Raw genomic sequence first — 15,166 nt, forward strand, 5'->3', positions numbered from 1 at the left:
CCTGCTCTTTATTTGCAGTCTAATTAGGAAAAAGGGAACATTTTTGTACTAACTTTAAGATCTTAACCCATCTTCAATAGATTTATTTGCATGACTAATCCTTAGCTGAAAGGGACCATTAGATGTTCAAATAGAATTTAATTTTACATACCAAAATGGTATTTAGAAAATAAGTTTGCATGGTGTTTTTAAGGAACTGATTTTTTTTACAAGCAAAGAAATTAATTATTTGTTCCTACAGTTGACTTTTGGCCATCTTGACAGATATTTCCAGGCCAGTTAGTAAAATGTTATATTAAGTTCTTTGTATATCGTTCATCTGTTTTTCATCAATTCAGCATCCCAGAGACTCTGCTTAAGTTTCTGAAACAGTGCAGGCTCTCCTGATCCATAATAGAGTGGAAATAACTATCTACCCCCACCCCCGACCCCCTGTCTTTGGGCCTCTATGATGAAATCTATATATAATGTTACTTTGCTTAGAGAAAGTTCAGCAAATTTGGATGAATCCATTGTAGTTAAAGAATTAGTTTAGATTTTAAAAAATCAGATCATAACATGCCCTTGGGGAAATCACATGTATGAGTGCAGCCATTTAAAACTAAGTGCAGGCCAAGTCATAAGGAGTAACAGATGATGCTTTTACAGAGTTGCTTCATAAACCTAACAAAGCACCATACCTTTAACATGAGAGTGCCATTCACAACGTACTAGTCATTGATCATTTAAACTTAGAATAACTCTGGCATAGCCACTGTCAACTCCGTGAACCTTTTTTATATTTATTTTAAAAATAAGTCTAACTTTTTACTTTTGGATTATTCAGGTTTATGATTCAAAGACTACAAAAATGTTAGCATTTGGATTTTCTACATTAATTTTACAATCTTTTATCCTAGTGAACCAATCTAAAGTAATTGTAACATCTTGGTTTTTATTGCAGTATAATATACATACCAGACAATGCACAGATCATAAATATATAGCTTGATGTATTATCACAAATTGAACACATCCATATAATAACCTGTACTTAAATAAAGAACAAAATCCCCCTCAAGCTCCTTTTCAGTTACTACCCCTAGCTAAGGATAACTACTACCTTGACTTCTAAAAAGTAAAGGTAAATTTTTTATGAGGCCTAAAATTGTTTAATACATATGAAATGGTAAAAGAATTTTATCTATAATTATGATGATGATCGATAATCATGAATTAAAGATCTTGCATGAAGTAGATAGGACTTTAAAAGTATATTACATCTTATATCTGCTGTAGATGTATACTAGCATAGAATATATTACATACATTACTCCCTTTTTTTTTTCCTATGTGGGATTGTTTTGTGCTGGATCATGTAAGTTGTGTATTTCATATTCTTTCTTGTTTAAAAGTCATATTTATTCTCAGAGGAAAGCACTACTTTTGTGCTCCCAAATTTCTGTTCTTGGTGTTCATTTTATTACCTCTCCCTTAGGGAAGAGTTTGACTCTAATTAGTCTATTTGCAAATGGCACTGATATGAGCAAATTTTTAATCACCAACAGAGTTGGCCTACATTCTAAAGGCTATCATAGCATGTATTCCTCCCTCCCTTGAATGCGTACTCAGCTAACAAGCCATATTTGTTGAATGCCAGCTCGGTACAGAACATTCTGCCAGGTTCACTAGAGGATATTAAAAGGAGTACACAATATCGACCTTGCCCTCTAGGGATTTAACAATCTAGTGAGGTGGTTAAAAGTGTGGACTCTGGAGCTAGACTACTTAGATTTATATTCCAAGTTCACCACTTCCTAGCTGTGCAATTTTAGGCAAGATACTTAATTTCGCATCCCATTTTCCTCATTTGAAAGAAGAGTCTGATAAGAATACTTATGTCATAAAGTTGTGAGGTATATTAATGATACTAATACGTGCCAAGCATTTTGAACTGTTCCTGGCACATAGTAAGTACTCATTAAATTTTAGCTGCTATAATAATAATCATCATAGGGATCATAGCTAATATACTGAAATTAGAACCAAGGTAACACATAATTAAATTCCACAAAGAATGATAAAAGCAAATTGAAGTATCTCAGATCACTAAATCGGCTGCTTATTCCATATGCCATCTTGCCTAATGTCCCCAGGCTGACATGAACCAGTTTACTGTCTGGTTATAATGGAAAGAGAAGAATCTATAAAAATTCATGAAATGTTTAAGGAAGCTGTGGTTAAAACTCCCAAGTATGTCTTTTCCAACTCTTCCCCACTCCTCAATTCAGGATGCTCCTCTCCACCTGCAAGCCTATCTGGATATATTTACTTCCTGTTCTCTATACCTGAATATTTAGCAGTTTAAGACTTGAGTGAACAGCATTCTCATTTATCCTTTAGTGGTGTTAAGGTCTGATGAGTCATTTGTACCTTAGTATTGTGATCAGATTCTTATTCGTTGAGTATCTGGCTAGAAATCAGATATAATGAAAGAATGGGAATTTGTTGTTTGAGAGAGAAATGAGTAATTTCGAAATATAGGATGTTTTATTTTTTCTCTAAATAGAGGTTTTGCACTGGAGGTGTTGGGCATTCTGACGTCATTGAAGATGGAGGAAGGGATAAAGAAATAAGTGGTAGGATGTCAAAACCTATTTAATCTCTTTTTGAGTATTATCTGTTAGTATTAATTCACTCATATTAATATAAATTAAGCAGGCTGGCGGGGGGGGGGAAGCTAGGAAATTACCATTTATTATATTCTATGGGGAGATTAATTCCAGGTTCCAAATAATGAAAAGTGTAAAAGTTCCTTATTTATTTATTTTTTGGATTGCATTCCCCTTGTAAGAGTTGTAAACAGTAATTGCCATGTAAATTCAGAAGAGGTTGGTTTTTTTCATTGAGTGTTCTAATGATGGAGTTAGGGAGAAAGTAGGGCTTGAACTGGATAATCCTTTTTAATATTTGTGTAATCGGGAAGTGAAGAGGCCAGTGGCGTGTAGGCAAGTGTGAGTATGTTGACTGAAGAAAAGAAACAGATGAGATTGGTGAACTGATATTTCAACTTTCTAGCTGAAAAGTCTGAATTCTTTTCCTAGGAGAGAAATAGTATTCTTTACTACTACCTTCTACTGCAAATGCAACCCCAAATTATCCTTGTTTTCTTTTTTTGTTTGTTTGTTTTTAAGCTAATATTATGACATTTTATGCTTTAAAAAATGGATTAAATACAGTTTTCATTTATTTTTTTATAGAACTTGAGGTTTTAAATTTGAGAAACTTTCTACTTTGAAAATCATTTTAGATGACAGGATCTCCTAGCAATATATGTACGATACCACAGTCTAACTCTTCAACATCGTAATAATGCTTTCTGTGGGCCTTGAGTTTTGAAGAAGAAATTAATCTTCAAAGTATTCTATTCTTCAGCATGACCTGGGTTGTACCCAGTACCTTAATCGCTTTCTATTTTTTTCACTTCACTCTCTAGATGAAAAATATATTGTTTTCCCCTCATCTGTGATACCGTATGGAAGGTAAATGAGGAGACTGAGAAACTTAACTGAAATTTTTATAGAAACACATTCTGTAAAGCAAGAGATAATTATGTGTAAAATTTCTATACAGTTTTCAGGGGTGTGTGTGTGTGTGTGTGTGTGTGTGTGTGTGTGTGTGTAGAAATTCAGAATGACCACTACATGCTACAGTTTTTAGTTATTTAGAATGAATGAGTTTTTTTTTTTACATGATGTCTGATGGCCTTATATAGTACAAATGAAGATTTATTTATAAATCAGGAAAAATTTTTAAAGAATTCTGTTTATGTCTGATATAGGTAATGGGCCACAATATAAATCTTTATGAAACTTAAGTACCCATTGTATCTTTTTCCAGTGACTGCCACATCTAGTTGAATTTCTCCTTGTTATTGTGATTTAACTTGTGCTTCATAAAGGTTTTTCTTTAATATAATATGTCTGCAGTCAAGTTGAAAAGTATCTCCAGATTATTTCTGAGAATACTTAGAAAAAAGGTTTGTGTGAATATTTTTTTTAATTTCTAAATTCACCATTTTGATACAAATACCCATGGTTTTCTTCTGTGTTTACATGCAGCCAGGAGCTATGGGCGGAGACGAGGTAAAAAATTTTTTTAATGAGATCCTTTGCTTGCGACATTGTGAGTAAATATGAGTGCGTGTGTGTTTACATTTGTGTGTGTGTAAACAGTTATTTTATGGTATGATGTTCTAGATTAACTATTTTAATGAAAATATTCTCTTATACTTTCATTATAATTATTTTTTGTTTTTAGTTGGTAATTTGTTCTTTAATCCTAATAAGGACATAGCAAAGACTATTTTTACCTGGAAGTTTTTGGTACATGGTTTATTGTGGATGATCTTGAGGGAATATGATTTTTTTTTTTTGTCCTGATTCCACTGTGTTCTTTTTCCTACTATTTAGAAGACAGAAGTTGGGTTTCAGAGGGCAATATTTGATCTTAGTAGGTTGACTGGAAAATTTTTTTGTGTTATATCCAGAGACAGATTTACCATGAAGCTAAATGAAGCTTCGATTTCAGGGAACCTCATGTTTATGGGCCCTTTCCAACATCTTTACCTTATTTTTGTGTTTTTAAAGAAGAATCCCTTCTTTTTCTTAGAGAGGAATCCCCAACTTCTATAGGTGCTAGGCCCCTTAAAGCTTGCATTCTCAAACAAAATAATATTGCTTTCATTTGTATAATGCTGTAACTTTCCCAAAACATTTCCGTATCTATAATTTGTCTCAATAATTTTACGAAGTAGGTGGGGTAAGCCTAATGTAGTGGAAAGAATATGAGATTTAGGGTTAAAAATCTAGGTTGTAATCACTGCTTTTATCACTTATATCTGGTATCCTCATCTGTAAATTATGAGGTAATAAAGCCAATCTTGTTCAATTTCAAGAGTGTTAGTGAAATTACAATATAAAAAATGGGAGAGCTCTGAAAACCTATTCATGTAAACTAAAAGCATTTCACAAATGTAAGCTGCTTTGGTACTCATTTACAGAAGCTAGGAGAGAGGAAGTAATTTACTTGATGTGTGATCTCAAGTTAAAGCCAGAGCCAAGTCCAGAACCTTTGTCTTTGGCTGCTTATTGGGTGATGTTTACCATTCATCTGAGCTGTCCTTGACTTTGTAGTTGAGTTCTGAAGAGAAGATAATGTTAAATTTATAGTATTTTATTATTTATCCCACAGTAAATATTTGTTGAATTGGTGAATATTGGCAGAATTTAATATGTATTTGTTACCATTGAAACTCTTTTCATGGTGGAATCATATTGTCAGATTTGTTTTCACATCATGGTAAAGAAAAACATTTGTGTAGTTGATTATTTTTTAACCATGTAAATAAATACCATTTAATATTTTTAACCTAAATTATTTTTAAATTTAAAGTATAGAAAATAATATTACTAGAAATTATTTTATACTATATTTTTTCTTCATCTTGCTAGAAAAATGACCACTCTCAGGAAGGAATAGAGAATGGACACATTTTACATGGAAAATGAACACCATCTGGAAGGTAGATGGCAGGGACTAGCCTCTGCTCTTCTTACACACTGATCAGTCACCAGATCTTGTCAATATTTTTCCCTCTAGTTTCTCAGACCTCATCCTTCCCTTTCCATTTGTATTGTTTCATCTTTCTGAAACACCACATTGTCCATGTCACCCTCCTTTTCCATTCAGGATCCCCATCATCTGGCTTCTCCCAGTTTCATCAGCCTCATCATCTCCATTTTTCCTACCTCACCTTCCCCTGACTAATCCATGTGCTTTCCCATTGTCTGGCCATTTCAAGTACTGTCCATCCTTCCTCTCATTTACTTAACTTAGGTCAATCCTAAGTTCATACATTCAAGCCTACTTCAGGCCTTACCCCTTCCAGGAAGCCTTGCCCAAGTGGCCTTGCAGACAGTGTTTTTCTTTGCTTATACTGCTTTGCATTCTTTCTGTCTTTTCTGTATGCCCCGACTCTTCAACCGAAGATAAGTTCTTTGAGGACAGTTGTCTCTTGTGCCTAACACTGTGGTAATACATAGAATTAGCACTTACCAAATGTTTATTAATAAGGATTGTTTTGAAATAACACCTCACATCTACGCAGACCAGACTTTGTCATTATATTTTTAAAACTTATTTTGTTTTTACAATTCATAGTATATTAAATACTAGACATCAAGAATATAAGGTCACCTGTAGTTTCTAAACTCCTAAAAAAATACTCTTCCTATTTCCGTGTTACCCTCCCCATATCTATTTGTAAGTTTCGACTCAATCATTTTCAGAAGCCACAATTATTTTTGCATCAAGTGCTAAGCTAAACACTGCCTAGATGACTTGGTCCCTGCTCTCAATAAGTCTGCAGTTTTATAGTGGTAGATGAAGAAGATAATGAGGGGTGGGGGAAGGGAGGGAGGAGAAAGCAAGAGAGCGCAAGTGAGCACTGAAAGACTAAATGTTGACTCTCTGTCATGAGAAAAGAATAGGCAGAAAATTTTTGTTCTGTACTTTTATTTGGTTTTCTATTCCCAAAACTTAAAAAGAAAAGTCATTTTCCTTAAACATAATGACATAGTCATGTGGAATGGGGCAGGTGTGCCTCATATCCACTTTCATTCCCTGAAATATACTTATCTGGGACAACGCTGCATAGTATAAATTTGATGAACTGGCAGATTTCCTCATACTTATTTGTTTGTGTGACCAGGGATTATATTAATACTTGATTTGTTTCCTCCAAACAAAGTTTAAACTTTCCCCAAAAAGCATAAGTAAGCTTGCTGATGTATGTCCTTTAATTCTACCTATGATTAAGATTTGTTGTAACTTATATTGTATATATTACATAGATATGTTGGTAAATATTTTAGGAATAAAAAACAAAGAGAATTATCTGTAATGCTTTTGAGATATATCAGCAAGAATTAGGCCAGTAGACTCTTTTATCTCTCCTGATAAACCTGGAAAAACTTCCTAGAATACATAGAATTTCAGGAACTCTTTGGATGATAGGAGAGGAATAGGAAGCAAGGCATTCTAGGTATGTGATTTAACTAAAAAGAAAGAGATAAGCATGAGATAAGCATGACCAGATGCTTGGAGAATATGTCCCTGAGTGTATGCAGATGGGCTGTGCTGCCCTGATGAATGGTTTTTGAAACATAGGGTAAGACTCCTAGATGCATATATGTCAGGCTTTAGAAAGAGGATTTTATGATACAAATTATGAAAACAGGAGAGAACTTGGGCATCAGTAGAAGGCTTAGATGGTGTAACAAGTATTGGAGGGTAGACTCTTTGGCAAACCAAGTGCTTCCAGTAGTATTGTTGAAGCAGTAGTAGTAGGGAGGAAGAATTAGATGTGAATGAACAGGATTTGAAAATGAATATTGATTAAGTATAAAGTATTTAAATATCCAATTATTTTTCCTTTTGATACTCATTTTTACTTTCAAGGTGTGTTCTAGTAGACAAATGTTGATTTAACCTCATGGAATCAAAATGACACCAAAGAATCTTAACATTTTCTTTCAGGACTATTCTGACTTTCACAAGCTCTGATATGTGTTGTCTTGTACAGTTGCAGTCCTTGTTAGAAACTAGTCTAATGGATAGTATCATACAAGATCTTTGCCTCACATAGCAGCACAGCTGATTAAAATATGCATTGTGTTTTTCTTTTTACATGAGTTTTTATGGACTCTGGGAGACTTTTGTCCATAAACAAACATGTTGGCTGTGGCAGTGCTCTTGATGTTTAATGAAATTTCTTAAAGAGCAGCAAGGAAATATAAAATATCCTTTTAAACAATCTAAATGAGCAAATGCAAAGAATGATTAGAATTACTTTGCTATTGGATTTACTATTATAAAATGTACTTCTGTGTATATTTAATTTATAAAAATCTATTACATTAATGGATGACTTAGTTGATAGCTAAGATTCTAAAAATCTAATAAAACAAACTTGTGTACAAAGGTAGAGTTGGGTCTTTCTGCCAAAAGCCTGCCCAAGGGAGGAGAGATCAGCTATATCAGTGAGACTGTGGTACAAACATGCCATCCTGCTAATTCAAACTGGGTTATATGAGCTTTGTTGTCTGAAGGAATGGATAGTCCCGGAGTGAAACATGGACAATTGAAGAAATTTCTGAGTGTTCATGGTTATAAAATCTAAAATGTTACTGTTTATAGTAATAGGAAAATTTGAGCACAAGATATGGTGAGGAGAATAAGATCACTAGTTTTTCACCTCTGCAAAACGTTTTTCTGAGAGGGGCCTAAATGAATAACAAAGGAGGGGTTCTGGGCTGTTCACCCTAATTTCATTCATTAAGTGTTTATGTGCTTACTATGGGTCAGATGCTGTGCTGGTCACTAGATGTGTTTTGTCTCCCTACTGAGTGTTCACTGTAGTAGGAGAGAAAAAGAGACAATAAATAAATGAAAGAAACATTTTTATACTCAAAAGTCGCGATAAGTACTAGGCAGGAAAAATGAGAGGTTCCCTCTAACATAGGATGGTTTTCACTGAAGAGATGTTATTTAAACTGAAACCCAAGGGTAGAGAAAGACAAGTATCTTTAAATAATTTTTTATTATGGAAATTTTCAAACGCACACAAAAATAGAATAGTTTAATGAGTTATATACCCGTCACTTAGCTTCAGCGATTATCGTCAACATTTTTGCTAATCTCGTTTCATACATTCCTCTATCTTTTTCCCTTAGAATATTTTAAAGAAAATTCTAGACATTATAAAACAGCCATTTTGAGAGGTTTGAGGCAAAGTAATACTGATAAATGCTACAACATTGATAAACCTTGAAAACATGCTAAGTGAAAGAAGGAAATTACAAAAGATCACATATTACATGATTCCACCCTATGAAATGTCCAGAATAGGCAAATATATTGAGATAGAAAGTAGACTAGTATTTGCCTAGGGCTGAGAAGTTTTGCAGAAAATGGGGAGTGACTAATAATGGGTTAAATGAATGAATTGTATGAAATGTAAATTATATTGCAATAAAGCTGTTATTTTTAAAAAACAAGGGTAGGTCTTGAAGCAAGAAAGGGCTTTGTGTGTTTGAGTAAGGTAATAGACCAGATGATGCTGAGCTTGGAGGGAGAGGGGGAGGGTATATTACGATGAAGTGGGAAGAAGAAAGGAAATATGATCTTCTTGTGCTTTGGCTCCTGGTAAGGATTTTGAACTTGGTCCAAGTACAAGAGGAAATCTATGAATGTTTTAAAGCAGAGTCAAGTGACTGGATTTATGTTTTTAAAAAAGCACTTTGGCTACTATTTGGAGTGGAGTGAAAGAAGTAGGTTGTCTAATTCGGAATGATGGTAATAGTCTAGGCAAGAGATGATGGTATTTTAGGATAGGGTGATAGCAATGGAATTGGAAAGAAGTGAACCAATGGAAGAAATATTATAGAGGGAAGAATCTACCCTCTTTAATGGCATTAGATTGAAGAATTGAATATGGAGAGTAAACCAGAAAGAAGACTCAAAAATGTTTTTCATCTTCTAGCTAGAGCAATTGGGTGAATTGGGGGGCCACATATTGAAATAGAACTGGGGAAGAATAGGTTTAAGGTAGATGTCAAGAATTTATTTATACGCAGATTAAATCTGTGATGCCTAACAGATACCCACATAATGATACCAAAAAAAATATATTTTTATCTGTTCGTATAGTAGGGATTATAATAAGATTTTTGTGTAATAAAAGTAATTCTGCTTCTCTCAAAGATTTGAAAACCATCTAGTTCAACTCTTTCATTATGTAAATGAGACTCAGATAAGTGAACTGTTTTGTCCAACATCACAGATTAAAGCCTAGGCTAGAAACTGACTCTCTTGATTTCCAGGCAATTTTTCTTAAGGGAGTTGTGCCTCATAATCCACTTTTTAAAACCCCTGAAGTAACAAATTCCTGAGCTACATGCGAAACTAAGATGAAAAGAGCCAGGCTTGGAATAATGGACCAGAAGCTAGAGCTGTTGCATTAACGGCAAGAGGCTTTGGTGGGAGCTCAAAGGTGAGGTCCAAGCAGTCTTAGTAGTCCAGCATGGCTAGTGGTCTTTTGTTTTTCATCATAAGCTGCAGGAAAGGATGCCTCCTGGGGAAGAGTTATCTCGGACAGGTCTGCCATGCTTACTTAACTAGTTCTTTGCAGTTTTGTTATGTGGCATTTTTCTTACATGGCTCCTTTAGCTTTAAGTCATCTCTATATTCAGGGATGATTTGTCCAATTACCAGACCAAAAAATTACATTCTGATTATTAATTGGAAATAAAAATCATGAACCCAGACTGTTAGTGGAAAAGAAAGCCATAGAGCCAAGTTGCAGCAGTTGAGAAGCTTTTCCCCTGCTTCTGCTGAAATATTGAATGTGAATATTTTATATGGAGGTATCATGAGATTCTAAAACAGATTTATATACTAGCTACATAAGACTATTTTTGGTAAGTAACATGGTTTACTTAAAATACTTTGGTCTTGGGGAATGTTTTCATTAAAGAAAAGAAATATGTCAGAGAGATGCTGGTTAGTGAAGCAGGGCCTCTCATGGGACACAATTTGGGTGCAGCCTCTTCAAATTTCATTTTCTAGTAACATATGTCCAGGAACTAAAATTTTACTAGTCTTCTCAGGGACGATTTGTCTTGGCGGGGATGGCTTTATGCCAACCAAATGCATGCACGAATACCAACCTCACAAGGGACCACTGGACAAATCAGAATACCAGTGTTTTAATTTATCATGAAGATAGATGTAATAGAAATACAATTTCAATGGCTGATTATTTGCCTACTAGTTCAAGAATCACCTCTTCACGTTAGCCAGGCATGAAATTCATTAATAGAACGAGAGCTTATAATTAGAGCATAGGGAAATAGATAATTTCAGGCTATGGAAACATCAAATGAACCATTCTGTCCCACAGAGGAGTAATTCCACCAGGACGATAAAATCCTTTTATCTCCTGTTGGTCTGTGCTAGGTAAACACTGTAAGTTCTTATTCTTCACTTCTTTTAAATGCCTCCTGCAGACTAACTTTTTGTTCCATCAGCATTTTAGGCAGTCATGTTACAGTAAGGGTGACTAGAGTGTAGATTTTACATTCCATTCGTGAGGATACACTTTCCTTAACCTGATTGAACTTGGATGTTTCCCAAGGCTCTATACACTTCACACAATATCTCTTTCAGTGGCTGCCTGCTACAGACAATCTCCATTTCAGTGATTCTTAAACTTGAGCATAGGAATCACTGGGGAAATTTGTTAAAAGTACATATTTTCAGGTTTGACCTTCACAGATTCAGATTAAGTGGATCTGGGGATTGGGCTCAGAGACCTACATTCTTAATTCTTACAAACAGAGAAGCATAATGTATGTGTGGATTCTTAGCAGTTTCATTTGCAAGAGCCACTTTATTACTAAAATCTATGGTACTCTAAATACCAATAATAAAACAGAGATTTGTTGTTAGAACCTTGGAAAATTTCAGTACCCATAACCAATTTTTAAAACAGTCCAAATTTTTACAATTAACTATTGCTTTTATTTTCTTTGCCATTATACTCTAGAGAAGCTGTGGTTATGTTGGCTATGCAGAAAGTTAGTTCTCTTTGTTCCAGAATGTCTTAAACATCCACTTCTCCTTCTTCACTATTCTGATTCAGGACTTCCTCATCTCTCAACTGGACAGTTGAGATTTCTTCAGACTCTCACCCCATCCCCCTTCTCACTGGGTACAAATTGCTGGTGGGGGTGATAATAGCAATTTGTAGGATTTGGGGTCGAGGGAATAGCATGGGCAGAAGCATCTTACAGAAGTCATTCTGACAGACAGGAGATGGCTTAGATGAGAGTATCAGACCCTCCATGGAGTGAGTGTAATTTTGTTTATTTGTTTGTTTTAAAGCTAGTATTAGAATGAAATACTACATTTAGAAAATAGGGAAATTTCCTATTTCTATTGTAATATGAAGTGTAGAATGTAATGCTTGAACAAATAGAAGCAATAGAAAAGGTCTCAATTCTCTGCGACATGGTCTCATCTCTTGCCATTGTCACAGCTGAATATTGTGTTCCAGCATATTCTTCAGTGGCATGTCTTTCATGTTCTGTTTGCCTTTCCTGGGTGCTTCCTCACTTTTAACATTTATTGAGTACCTTTTATGTGCCCTTATTAGGACATGAATATACAGTGGTGAACAAGATTAAATTGGTCCCTTTCCTAATAGGGCTTACAATTTAATGGGGTTGGGGTAGTTTAATTGTAATTGGGAAAAGTGTTCATAAAAGTGCTGTGGGTGGATAGGAAAGGGGACCTAATCTAATCCAGAAGGTCAGGAAAGTTCCACGTGAGGAAATGACTTTACAGCTGAGACCTGAAGAACTGGTAGGAATTAACTAGAAAATTAGGGCATTGGGAAAAGTGTGTTTGTTTTGGTTAGGGGGAACACTTTGTCCTTAGGGCCTGAGGCAAGGAGAAATCGAGAAATTCAAAGGAGATCTATGCAATTGAAGTTTAGTGAACCACTATGATGTAGGTAAAGGAGGCAGAGGCCTTGAAGTTTACAGTGATGTGTTTACACTTTATCTAGAAAGGAATGGAAAGTTATTGAGAAGTTTTAATGATGGGGTAAAGAGTGTGATTACATGTTCAGATTAATATTTGAAAATGGTGACTTTGGCTTTTGTAAAGAAAGAATTGTGGGGTAAAAGGTAGAAATCAATAGACTGAACAGGCTATTGTATAGACTCATTAGGTCGTTAGTTCCAGGGGAAGATAGATGATGGTGATCTGGGCTGGGGTGTTAGGACCAAACTTGGAGAGAGCTGACTGGATCGAAGAATTATTTTGTAGTTTGAATGGGTAAGACTTAGTGAAAGATGGATTGGATGTAGAGTATGAAAGAAATGGAGATGTCAGGGATGATGCTTAGATTTCTGGATTGCCTTGCATGTGGGTAATAGTCATTTTTATTGAAATTGCAGGCAGTGCTGGAGGGTCAGGTTTAGAGGGATCAAAAGCTGTTTTGAAAGTTCTTTCTCTGTGGATTCTTGTTCTTTACCTTAGAAACCCACTCCCACAAGATTCTGGTCAAAATTGACTTCCTGTAAAATCACTCTAAAGGTCTTTTTGCTCCATCTCCCAAATGATAGTAAATTGTGCTTTTGTGTCACTTGGTAAAGTCTTCTTTTAGAACTTATTCCCTCTATTTTATAATCATGTATTTGCCTATCTCTTTTACCAGACTTGATGTCTTTGTCAGAGACTTCCAAAAAACTATCATATTTGTTTGGTATTCTGGAATGTGGATAAATTTTTTTTTGAGTGTTTTCTACTGAGTTATGTATGTTAAAGTTTTCTTTATCTTAAATCCAGGTACTGCTAGATTAATTTATTTTACTTTAGAACTTTTCCCAGCCTTCGATATTCTAATGTGGATTATTAATGTGGAGGGCACAAAAGGTGTGCAGTATTTTCCAATGTTACTTAGTCCTCCCTCCCCCACACCAATTTTTGTTTTCTGAGCATCTCACGTTACTAGTGGTAAAGGTGAGAGGTGGGGAAAGGAACATTCTATGGGAAATTCTGATTGAGGTATGTGCCTGTCACAGAGTACACACATAATTCACTGAATGTGGACTACATGAAAAGGAAACCTGACAGCTGTAGGAGAATGTCTCTCGATGTCTTTGAGAAGTTCATTTTGCCTGTAGTTACTGCAGATCTATTTTTTTCTCCCAATAATCAAAACAGACATCAAGAGATGAAAATTGACTGTCTATTGTTTGTTCCTGCCAGGCTAAAAAAGCTAGGTGACATGAGGTGACAAATTTTGCTCTGTTTCTTTGTAGCTAAGCTGGGAAGAACTGAACAAAAAATTCTTTGGTCCTTTTATTTATTAACTCCCAACATCAAAACAGTGCCTTTCTTATACCACCTGGGTTTTTCATAAAATAAACAGAGTTATATTAGTAGCTATTTTTTTTGTAAAAGAAATAAATGTTCAGTATTTTTCTAAGGCTATTTATATTCTGTTTCAGAGAGTTGGCTATAGTGACGCAGAACCTAGGTTTCAGAGAAATAAAGACAGGGTAGACTGAATGGAGAAGACACTGTCCTTTTTTTTTGAAGAGTGTATGAATTTATTTTAGAGGGGAGTTTTTCTTTTTTTCAAAAGTTAGAGTGCTCAAGACAGTTCGTTTTTAGAGTGGAACCTAGTGGAAAGTTTTTACCAGGAACTCAGTGACTCAAACAGGAAATGTTATTTGTTTTTAAACTTAGATTTTATTTTGTAATGCCAGATGGCATCATTGTGTTACATTTATTAAAACTAACTGCTAGTATCTTTCTTATAGTCATGTGGAGTGGTTGGTACCTTTGCTCTACAGACTTTATTTGGCTATAGAGTTAACATGAAAAGATTTTTCGAGTAATATAAAATATGACATAGATTAGTAGGGTAAAAATGTCATGACCACATCTACATCTGTTCTCCCACATCTTAATTTATATGTTTTTATGTGCTTGCCCCACCTTTTATTACTACAGGTGTTTATTTCCAAGTTGGAGGAGCTTGGAATGGCAGGGAAAGCTTGATCATGTTTAGTCCAGTTATCAAAGAAGTTATCAGCCTCTGTCATAAATTTAATATTTCCTCAGCCATCAGGGCCCATCTTTAGAACTGAACCTTTGACATCCCATAAAGAACAAATAAAAATCTTTGAATAAAGATTACTTTTCTATTTATTTTAGGAAATGCCTGGGGAAAGGCTACATAACTTCTGGATACTCTTAGCAGCAGTGATAGGGACTATATGAGTAAACTGTAGTGATTTTTTAGCAGTGAAAACAGATGCAATTTTAGATGCTTCTTCATATCAATCCAGTCATGTCTGTGCTTACATACCTTTATGCAAAAATAATGGTATAAACTTGCGTAGATCTGCAGTTGCTTATTCTTTTGAAAAAGTCACAGCTCAGAATTCATTTTTTTGTATGCTTTATTATGCACTTTTGCTCCTAATAAAGCATTCATTGTCCAGGAAAATAATTTTAACTGTAGAAATTCCCACATTTGTTTTAGGTC

General features: G+C 34.8%; 1 protein-coding gene across 1 annotated transcript in view; it reads left to right on the plus strand.

The window, feature by feature from the left end:
- CPEB3 (cytoplasmic polyadenylation element binding protein 3) overlaps positions 1-15,166 on the plus strand; it is a 167,772-nt gene that overhangs the window by 81,779 nt on the left and 70,827 nt on the right. The window lies entirely within an intron of this gene.

This window comes from Pteropus alecto, unplaced genomic scaffold (genome assembly GCF_000325575.1).
Source record: "Pteropus alecto unplaced genomic scaffold, ASM32557v1 scaffold88, whole genome shotgun sequence".
NCBI lineage: Eukaryota > Metazoa > Chordata > Mammalia > Chiroptera > Pteropodidae > Pteropus > Pteropus alecto.